The sequence below is a fragment of the Melopsittacus undulatus genome, chromosome 4 (genome assembly GCF_012275295.1).
Source record: "Melopsittacus undulatus isolate bMelUnd1 chromosome 4, bMelUnd1.mat.Z, whole genome shotgun sequence".
Lineage (NCBI taxonomy): Eukaryota > Metazoa > Chordata > Aves > Psittaciformes > Psittaculidae > Melopsittacus > Melopsittacus undulatus.
In genome coordinates this window covers 48,115,905-48,125,614 of record NC_047530.1, presented here as the reverse complement: position 1 = coordinate 48,125,614, position 9,710 = coordinate 48,115,905, and positions in this window count along the sequence as shown.

The following is a 9,710-nucleotide window of genomic DNA, read 5'->3' as shown; positions in this document are numbered from 1 at the left end:
CTCACCCCATGTCAGTTTACCTTCCATCCACATCGCTCTCACACATCTGCCAGGAGAAGGACACATGGTCAGGAGAACCTGCCAGTTTGAGCAGCCTCTTACTTCCCTTCTTCCATGCACTGGGCAGATAACACAAGGAGAAAGAAAGTCTGATAAACATGAGATGACCAGAAGCACACCACTTTCTGTGCTTTTCTTCCTACAACAAGGATTCTTCAAGTCTGTGAGAGACAAATATGCGGAGTATGGACTTAAGACACAGGGTACAAGAATGATGTCAACAGTTTGTTGAGCTGCAGCAGAGCTGGTGTGACAGAATAGAACACCCAAACTGCAAGGTCAAGATGAGCAGTGTGATCTGCCAGAATCAGCAATGACTATATAGGATCATGGCAAGAAGACTGAGGAAGTACCTGATGGGGTCACCCATGTGATGTCCAGATGAGAGATCACTGATACAAGCACAAGTTGTGGCAGGTTGAATTTAGGGAAATTCTTTTGCAAACCCATCAGTGAATCCAGTTGCTGCTCAGAGAGAAGACAAGGACCCTCTTCCCTTGGAGCCCCAGTGTGGACAGGTGAAAGACCCCCCAGGTCAGGGCCAGTTGCTTGCTGTCATCAGCACAGGTACCCTGCAAGGGCATGACTTACCTGGCGTGGCCATGCTGTGTTGTGAGGTGGTGGTCCTCCTCCAGCCAGTCATACAGCATGTGAATGAGACAGTGTGATTGGTGTTTGTATGGCTGTCACTGTAATACTTAGATGCTGTTTCTGTATAATTGAAGTATTAGTAATTAAACACAGAGTAGTAGTTGGAATAAGGGTATCCTAGTAAAAGATGGGATTGTATCATTTAATATTCACCATGTTGCTTGTGACCTGGTTCAGGCAGGGGTCTCTGTGCAAATGGGTTTTGACGATCCCAGCCTCAGTTGCTGTGGGACACCAGGCACCACACAGCCTCGTCTCCCTCCCCCAGCCCCCACATCATTAAAAATAATTAAACTCTTGTCCTATGGTGCCCAGGTGTCACGAGACCTGGTAAGTCTCACCTCTAACTACCCGCTCAGCTGCACTGCAACAGCAGCACTGCAGATGCTGCCCATGGGGCTCAGCCTTCTCCCACCAAAGCACCAAGTGAGCTGCTGGTTGGGCACCCCCAGCTCCACTCAGCTTCCCAATGCACAGCAGGGAGCCACAGGTTATAATGAGCATCGCCCTGCTGCAGGTCAGGACACACAGCTCTCTGTATTTTCCCTTGTTTGTCTTTTCCTCAGCCTCCATTTTCCTCCAGATCTCTTTGGTGTACCAATTAATCCAGAGGGTTTTCATTTACTCTGACCGCCCAAACCAGCAATACATGAATACCCCCCACAATCACTGCCAACAGCTCATAATACATTTTAACTGCTCCTTGGCCTTTGATGTGTTAGCCTTCTGGGCAACATTATCATTACCCTTTATATACCTACCTAGGTGAATGCTACACAGAGGCTTGCACATGCTGAGCATGAGCTAGGGATTGCTTCTGTCTGAAATAAAGTGTGTTGTCCTAAGAACCATGCATGAATTGTGTCCTGTTTGCTAGCAAAACCCTGAACAAGACCAAAATAAACACCAATAGTATCCTGGGCTCTGGAGAGCTTGTTTTCAAAGTGGATGAGCAAATATAGGAAGAAACAGGACTTTGGTTTGAGGCATTTAGCTAGGAAGAAACTCTATTGAGAGAAAGAAATCCTGGTAAAGTCTGAAAGTGGGCACCACCATGTCAGGGTAAGCAGACAGTGTGCCTTGCACACATGCATGTGCCTGAAGAAAAAACTGCATTCTAGCTGAAGCATCAGATACATCCAAATTCAGGAAAATAGAATGGGTGATTTTTAGGGAGCCAGGGGCATTGCAGTCCCAGACTGGGGCATTCTTCACAACTTTGGAGCCATTTACGGTTTTGAGGGCTCTCTTAGTGGAAATAGTTTTACAATTGCAGTTTTCAGGGAACATAAATCAACATGGGTGGTGTCAGGCTGACAATTTGGAAGGGCACTGAGCCCAGACAGGAAAATGTGCAAACATTGAAAGCCCTGAAAGCTTAGCTGGAGATGCTACAGGTTAGCCAAGGGTGTTCTACAGTGGCCACACAGGTGCTTACAGTATGGGCAAGGAGAAACAAGCTCCCTGTAATAAGCTGGTTCAGTGGGAAATGATGGGTACATGATGTTAATATGGGTGCACACAGTGAGGCCAGTGGAGGTAGAGCAAAGTAGTTTCTAAGGAGAGTTTTCAGAGTCCCTGAGCCTAGCCAGGCTGTGGCCTCTGAACCTGCCATCTCTGACAAGTGATGATAAATGGCTCTCCCAGTCCCCATGGTCATCCTAGAGATGCAGAACAAAACCCTGCTCATCACTGCTCTCCTCTGTCCAGGTCTTTGATCAGGCAGACCAAATCATAATTTTCTTATTGCAGGCATTATTCTATAAAAGAGACACTGGGCTGTGCCCATGCAAACAGCTTGGTGTAGCAAGCAACCTCAAATCCCCTAATTCTGCAAGGGACTCATGCTGGATTAAACTAGGACTACCCCAGAAACCTGGGACGGAGACAGAGGAAGAGGCTGCTTGCAGCATGTTGCTGTATCAGGTCCATAAAATAGGAATGAGCCTTTCCCCAGTCCCCCTGAAAGCGCTAGGGGATAAACAGGTCACATAGAGGAGATATTGAAACAGTCCCAGGGGGAACGTGGTTTCAAGCAGGGCTAAGGACACCAAACAATGGACTGCCATTTTGAAGCAGCTAGAGAGCAGGGTGCTCGATGACATGGCAAAAAACACTGTCAGAGGGTACGACCCTCACTTGCAGCATAAACGGGCCCCTGAGATCTCCCTGTGAGGCGGCTGCTGATGTGCAAAGCCAGCACTGAAACACATAAACTGAGCCTTCTAAAAGTATGCAAGAGCAGCACCCGAGGGAGGGTGGCTCATGGTGGGAGAAGCAGGGGGAAGAGACTGGCATTGTCACTGCATCCCTGCGGGGTTCTGGGGAAGGCACCATGCCTTTTTGTGCCGTACCAGGAGCAGGGTCACACTGGGGGCCTCTGCTTGCAGGAGCCACTGCGCCATGCACACAAGATCCCAAAGGAAAGAGCCCCTTCTCTTCATGAGCCTTAGGGAATGGCACATCCCTCCAAGCAAAGCTGTTGGTTTGTGGAGAAGGAGCTGCACACCCAGAATGCAACTGAGCTGAGGACAAGGGGTGCTGCTGCTCCTGGGGAGCCCCCATGTCCTTCCCCATCAGAACAGAGGGCTTCAAGGCTTCAGCCTCTGCCACTGGGGTGATCCCAGGCACCACTGCCCTCCCAAGGCCCCAGAGATGCAGAGGGCTTCTCAGCTGCAGGAGATGCCAGCCAAGGAAGAGGTGCAGAAACAGTTAAAGTAGCTGGTAAATAAAAATCCCAGTGGAAAAAAATGATCTGGGCAGAGAAAAACATCCTTTCCAGCACTGCCAACCACACACACTAAAAAATTATCCAGAGAGTCACGGCTTTAAAAATCACAAGGGACTTTGTTCTGCTTTTTTTTTAGAGAAAATTATGAACATTTGCGCTTTTCCCAACTGCATTCTGATTTCCTCAACTTTATGATTGCATTTTCAAACTTTTCTCCAAATCCCTGAAGGCTACAAATATCTTCATTTATTTTACTATATAAAATAAAGATGAGACGCTCACCTAATGCCCACAGCTTAGGGGCAAACAGCAAAGATGAAAAGATTTATGCTAAAATGAGGAGCATAGGAAATACTAGTGATCCCATGAACACCCTGCACTCTACATGCATCTCTTACCATTTTTCTCCAGTGTTGTGCAAAAAAACCCCCCAGCTTTTAAATTATATTTTGCTGGTTGAACAAACACCACATTGCTGACGTGCTTTATTTCCCAGCATGAAGAGCAGGTCTCCAGTGACATTTTGCCTCCAAAAACAATGATTTTTGCAGCTAAAGACTGCAGAAAAGGTAGAACTGAAGCTGCTCTCCCAGGCTAAGGGGACAAGAGGAGCACAGTTTCCAAGAGCATGTTGTGCACTAGGGGTTGCTTCTGTTCATGGAGCAGGGAAGGCTGGGAAGCATTATTCATCATCAGACCCAGACCTGAACCTTCCATGTTTAGCCTGATCCATACAGAAATGTATTGCCCAAAAGGGGCAGGTGGGTGCCATCCAACTCACTTCATCTCCAAAGGCACTGAAAGAGCTGTTGTATGTCTTTAGAGGGATACCTGTCTTACAGGACAGATAGACTATGGTAAATACGTCAGCTTGGAAAGGGCTCAGCGGTCTTCCAAGGGTCCACCTGAGTGCAGATTCACTGTCATGCCTTTTGGATGGATCTGGCTTGTACCAGCCTGGCTATCAATTGGTGCCCTTAAGAGAACATGATAGTTGTTTGCCCTGATCCTGTTAGCTTTATTTACTGTAACACTCACTGAAACATCCTCTTGTGTAAGTAATGGCTTCCTTTGGTTGCTGTCAGAGTGAACAAATGGAAATAAAAACATGCCACTAATAACTGTGTCCTACTCTAATTGAAGCAAGACAAAAGCACTGCCCTGCTGGGTTTGGCTCACCACTGCCTGGGTGCTGGGACAAGCCCGAGCTGGGATAAGAGGCTGACCACAGGAACGCCAGTAACTGAAAGACAACAGTGCCTAATGCACCAGTGGAACTCAAAGCCATGAGGTTTCTGCCAGCCCAGAAACTCAGCAAAACATCCAGGAGAACATGGGATATGTCTGGTGTCTGAACCAGTATCCAGCCACCCAGAGGTGCTGCTTTAGGCAGAGCTCAGCCCATGCGGGCCTAAGGAGCTGCAGAAGATGGAGGCGGATGGGTAAGGTACGCAAATAAGCAAAGGCTTTTCAACAAGCAACAGGACTTCAGCAGGATGGTGGAAGAGGGGCTGAAATGTGCTTGCCTGTGCCCTACAGCAGGCGTAAGCAAGGAAATAGGTCCAGCTCTTTTTCCCTGCAAGTAAGCACCATAACCTCTGTACACCCTGCCTTTTCAGGCTGAATCAGTACCCCATCACAGTGGGTGCAAGTGGAACAAAAAGGGAACAAAATAAGTAGGGGGAAAAAGAGCAAAAGGGTCCCCCAGCCCAAACTAAAAAGCAGTGACATAATCACATCACTGAGCACTCACAGAGCTTGCCCTGTAAACAAACAGGTAACCATACTCAAGTACTGCTCTACACACAGATACTTAGCAGTCCAGAACTGACCTAGGGGTGGCCAGGCTTCAGATATCCCTTGGGACACAGTTTCAGGCACCCTGCCTCAGCCACAGTGCTGCCTTGTGAAGCCCTACTGTCCCTCATGCCCATCGGGGTGCTCCCTTGGGCTAGCAAACTCGGGGTGCCCCAACACGCTATGGAAGTTGGTCTTTCACATCGGCCTTTCTGTGGCTGCTGAGAGTTGAAGCAGGCTGAAAAGAAAACCCTTCTGATGCAAGAATGTGCTATGTTCACCTCTCACAAAGCTTGGATTGCTTCAGGAGGTTTCCCTATTGCTTTGCCCATGCAGGAGAGAGTGATAAAACAGGGAGCAAGATCTAGATCAACCCCAGCCATCCCCTCAATTACTTTCTTGGTCCTGAGGCTCATGAATAAGTGCACTGTGGCTGCTGCAGCCATTTTTTGCCTCTCGGGAGCTCTTTACTAGTAAGCAAGCTAACACATCCTCTTCTTGAAGCTTCTGACACGAGAGAGATACACAGACTTGCTAACACATGCAGTCTGCAGCTTCCCTGCAAAGTCTGTGAGTAGCCACAAGAGTAGGAGGGAAAGGATCACTTCCAGGCACTGCAGGCAGTGATGCAAGAATGTCGAAGCAGCAGGCAACAACCAGACAAACCCACGGGCTCCACACTGACAGCACCACTTCCCTCCTTATTAGCCCTGTAACTCCAAAGGATAGGCTTGGTCCTACAAGAACACGTGCACACTTAAACACAGAACTGTTTTGGACTGCATTACTTAAACTATTTTTCCTTTCTGTTTTCAAAAATCCAGATTATTTTCCTCCTTGCGCTGGGGAGCCTGGCTGCTGAGGGCTTCACTGCACAGCTGAGGGACAAGACGACACAGGGACCAACACGGAGACCCATAATTTACCTGAATGAATTTGCAGGTGAGGACAAAGTTTTCCAAGTGGCTCTAGCTGCTTGGCTGCTGACTGGAGCATTGCACTACTGCTCAGGCAGTCTCCAGAGCTGGGTCAGGACCTAGGCTTTGCTGGCATCTTATCAACACCTGCTGAGACACTGGGGAATGTTGGATGCTCTCCTCTGGTGCTGGGAGAAAACCCCTGGCTCTCCCACTGGGCCCTGGCATGCAGGCACCAAGTTAGGTGGCTCTGCTGCACTGCTGCTGTGTCTGCCAGAGCACCTTGCTTGGGGTTAACCCCCATCATGTAGCCTGGCCTTTACATGCCATTTAGAAGTCTCCCACACAGACACCTGGGGATTTGTTTCTATGATTAAACCCCAACAGCAGTTTCCATGCCTTCTTGACATGTCAATTTCTCCCTCTTATAAAGGCAATTTGTTTGCCCTTCATATGGGAGCTTGGGGAGCAATGGGAAGGGGAAAGACTGGTACAAGTCTGCCATATTATAGAACTTCTTGCTCTCCACTGAGGTTGGCATAAAGGTCTTGGACTATTTCATTAGCTATTCCTGATCACCTTATTTCTTAGTTCTCACTAACCACCTCAATTATTATTCATATCTTCACCACATAAGAAGGAGAGCTAGCTCATGTCACTAATGGAGCGGTTTAAAGCTGCAGAGTTAAAACTCAAGCACAACTTAACTTACCCAAGTGAAACTATTTAAAATATAAGCTTTGATGCAAATGAAGCCCACTCACCTCAGCTCAAGGTATAATTGCCCTTTGCAGGTGCATGGCATCCACAGCTAGAAGCTGGGCAAGGGACTAGGAAACATTCTGCTGCCCAATCAGCTCTCCCAGACTTGTGCCAGAGTCTTCTTGACCAGTAGAAAACACAGTATTTTCGGAATAGTTATCACCCTGCAAAGGTCAGAACAACAGCAGACAAGGCTTGTTTCTCCCATGAAGGTAAGAGCAATAGTCAAGTCTATATGGATTGTATACAGGCTAAGGAAGGTCCTGCTGGCCTCCCGACAGCATTTTACCAAAGCTTCAAGGAAACTTAGGCAATTTTTCATGAAGCTGTCTTTGACATCTGGTCCCTAATGAAATGAAACAGGCAAGATCAACTAGACCCACTAATTACAGAGTTAATGACTGACTACAATAGATAATAAATACCTCTTTTCCCACAGCAAAAAAAAAAAAATAAGCATTATGGACATAAATACACTTCTTTCTCTGGAGTTCTCCCCCAAAACATCCATCCTCTGTGATTCTGTGCTTCTGTGATCCTCAAGGTGAACCTGCTCCACTACCATGTTGACACCCCTTCCTGCGGGAAGGGGTAGCAAAACCAGAACTACCCTCTGTAGCCAGAACATGTGGTGCCCATAGTGCTCCCTTCAACCCATCAGCAGGGGGGTTTCTGCCCCATGCCTACAGACTGCTCCCCGTTAAGGGAAAACCAAGCCTTTCCCATGTATCACCGCATTGTATTGGCTGCTATGGACTCCTTAGGGAACTAGAGAATCTATCACTGCAGCCAGAAATCCATGGCAACCTGTGTTTGCTAGCCATAAAAATCACCCTTCTCCAGAAGCAGAGCTCTGTCTGAAGTAACTTAATATCTCCTATGGTAGCAACACCACTGAAAGGACACGGCAGGACCCTTTCCTGCCACCGAGGCCCTTTGTCACTTCATGGTGTTGGTGGAAAGCCTTGCTCTAGAAATTTGGAGAAAGAGGCGATGTACAGAAATCATAGAGATGTTGGTCTCAGTGGTCAAAGTGCCTGGGGGCAGCTTTTCTTCCTCCAGAGATCCCCACACTGCTGATGCCCACCTGGCCATAAGCTCACGTTTAAAACAACCTCCCTTCCACAGCAAGCTTGTTTTTCACTGCTGACCAACCAGAGTGTGCTCCAGCTGACAGTGTCAAGTCCTCTCTGGGTCTCCAGCTGAGATGAAGCTGTCAGTAAAATCACAGGAAGGTGCACTGTGTCCTGTTGCCTCCTGGCTGTTTGAAATAAGTGTCACTAAACCAGACAGATGCTGGCGCTGTGTCTCAGTAGGCACTAATTTAGCCCATACGGAGTGCGCATACATTATTTGTTCTGGGCACAGCTTAATTGCAAAATTAATCATTTTCCTACCAAACAGAGTTGTAGAAGAGGGGAGCTGTGGGATTTTGTAGGCCTGATGGGTGATAATGGGATTTGAATAAATAAAAACAACTTTGAGTGCTGTCTGTGCTCAGGACCACTAAGAGAGTAGTGCCATTGGGCAGGAAGCACAGCAGTGGGGAATGGGGCACAGCTGCCATCAGAAAGGCAGGGGTGCAATGTCCCATCTGTGCTGCTACAGGACACTGGAATGGGGTCTCCATCCATGCCAGGATGCCACAGCAGAAACAACAGGGCTGTGAACTGCAGATCATACCTCTGCCCATCTCCAGTACATCCCAGTGGCTGCAGGAGGTCCCCAGGACATGCTGCCAGTATCATGGCAGGCCTTTCATCCTTGCTGCAGGAAGCCAGCAGGACCATGCAGAGCTGGGGCAGCTTCTCCAGCTCCTTTACCCTATCCCACTCCAGATGTGGCTCTTCCCCATGACACACCAGGTAGTTGTGCCCAGCATGGAGCTGGCATGGCAACACAATGGCACCTGACATGGGGGTTAGGGAGCGGAGTGTGGCTGTCACCGTGGCATCAGGCTGCAGCTGCTCTGTCCAGTGGTACATGGCAGCTTGTGTCCAGACTGCTCCACACCAGATGGTGAGTGGTTTGCATCTCAAGACAAGCTCATTCAGTTTGTGCTCATTTCTGACCCTATCTCAGGGAGTTCAGACACAAGCAGAATTAACAGAATAAGATGCCACCCCAAACACATAACTTCCCCTATGACAGAGCAAACCAGGCCTAGGTTTTAATTGGAGGGCATCCTACTGAAGTGGCCTGCATCCTCAGGTGGTGGCAGAGTGAAAAAACATGTATAGGACCAAAACCATGGCAAGGGGAAGACACAGGTGGAAGTTGGGACTGTCTCTGCAGAAACCCTCACTCCTCAACCCCGACAGCCACTCCAGCATGGTGCCCACCACGTGGGCAGGGCTGTGGTGAGCAGACTGCCTCAAAATCACACAGAAATGAGCAAATTGATTAGTGGTCATAAAGCTGTACAGTGACAAATCCTTACCTGAGCAAGAGGGACACCAGATGCCCAGGTCACGTCTTGGGTTGTGGGCCAACAGAGTGTGAAGTCTGGCACAAATCAGGTCACCACTGCTCCTGTTAGGCACATTTGCTGAAGTACAGCCTTTGGTAACCACCGGTCTGAGCTCAAGTCACGTTAAATTCTGTACTAGCGCAGAAGAGGTGACAGACCTCAGCTCCCCAACACCGAAAGGGGCACCTGAAACATTTCATTCATGAATGCACGAAGCTGCGTTATGAAAGGACAAAGCACTGACTGCTTGGGTGTCTTTAAAAAATAAGACGTCCTCAACGCAGCTCATTCTGAGCTCCAAGAGGAAGTCTGTGAACTTGTG